The sequence below is a fragment of the Rhagoletis pomonella genome, unplaced genomic scaffold, assembly GCF_013731165.1.
Source record: "Rhagoletis pomonella isolate Grant_MI unplaced genomic scaffold, Rhpom_1.0 Rhpom_scaffold_00004, whole genome shotgun sequence".
NCBI classification, from domain to species: Eukaryota; Metazoa; Arthropoda; class Insecta; order Diptera; family Tephritidae; genus Rhagoletis; species Rhagoletis pomonella.
The window spans coordinates 15,874,638-15,875,660 of record NW_023458558.1 but is presented as its reverse complement, the minus strand read 5'-3'; the positions used below and the strand labels follow the sequence as shown (position 1 = coordinate 15,875,660).

Genomic DNA, 1,023 nt, shown 5'->3' with positions numbered 1-1,023 from the left:
GAACTGGCTGCCGAGATAGGTCGATCTTCCACTCAGCCATCGATATATAGGTTATAGATTTGCATACAAAGTTTGACAGTTTCAAAATCAACAAACACATATTGTTTCCGGTTTGGGGTTGTTGTCTATACTAAAATAATAGCCTAGACAGCTTAAGCCCAATGACGTTTTGACGATTTTACTCAAAATTACGAATTTTTAGTTCAGTTTTCCACTTAAATTAATACATATGTATGTATGTACAAAATCGGTTAAAGGGAAACTTAATCTAAAATACCTACAATCATGAAAAAAATAGGAAGGTAGAACGGCTGAGAGTAATTTTTCATATTCTTGACATTTGCAAGCAATTTCATTTCAAAATTTTACACACACATTCCTATTTTCAATCTCAAACAACAACAACTTGAACAATTCCTTTTCTTTTGTCAGTATACTAATAAGGAGCTAACGTCGGTTGGGTTCTTTTCAGTGAAAGGTTTCGGCAACGCTGCTCTAGGCAGTTGGTAACGCAAACCATTCTTTGCGCCCTCTACTGTGAAATTTTTGAATGTAGTGAAAAGCGCGCTTTGCCGCTCGTTTCTGATTGGAAAAGTGCATAGAGAACGAAACAATGCAACAGGGTGAAACCAGTGTTTATCACCCTATACTACCGGGAATGCATTCCAGTGACGCCCAGTAGTGCATTCCAGTGGAAGTTTTGTGATCTATCCCTGTTCTGACATTCATTGTTCCTTTACTTTCCCTTTCCTTTCCCTTCCACCCTTCCTTCTTTTTCCTTTTTGCTTTTGGCTGCGTTCGCTTGGTTTATATTTTGTTCTTTGCAAATATTCTAATTAATTACAATACTGAATTAAACTAACAAAGTAAAACTTTTATTTTTCACTATAAATGAATAGGGATTTCAAAAGTGTATTATTGTGGTGAAGGTCGGTATAATGCTCGAGGTGGGGGACTTTAAAAGAATTCAAAAAATCGGCGAAGGGACTTATGGCATCGTTTACAAGGCAAAGGACACAAAAA

General features: G+C 36.6%; 1 protein-coding gene across 1 annotated transcript in view; it reads right to left on the bottom strand.

Annotated features, from left to right (window-relative positions):
* LOC118737098 (cyclin-dependent kinase 2-like) overlaps window positions 1-1,023 on the bottom strand; it is a 7,518-nt gene that overhangs the window by 6,133 nt on the left and 362 nt on the right. The window lies entirely within an intron of this gene.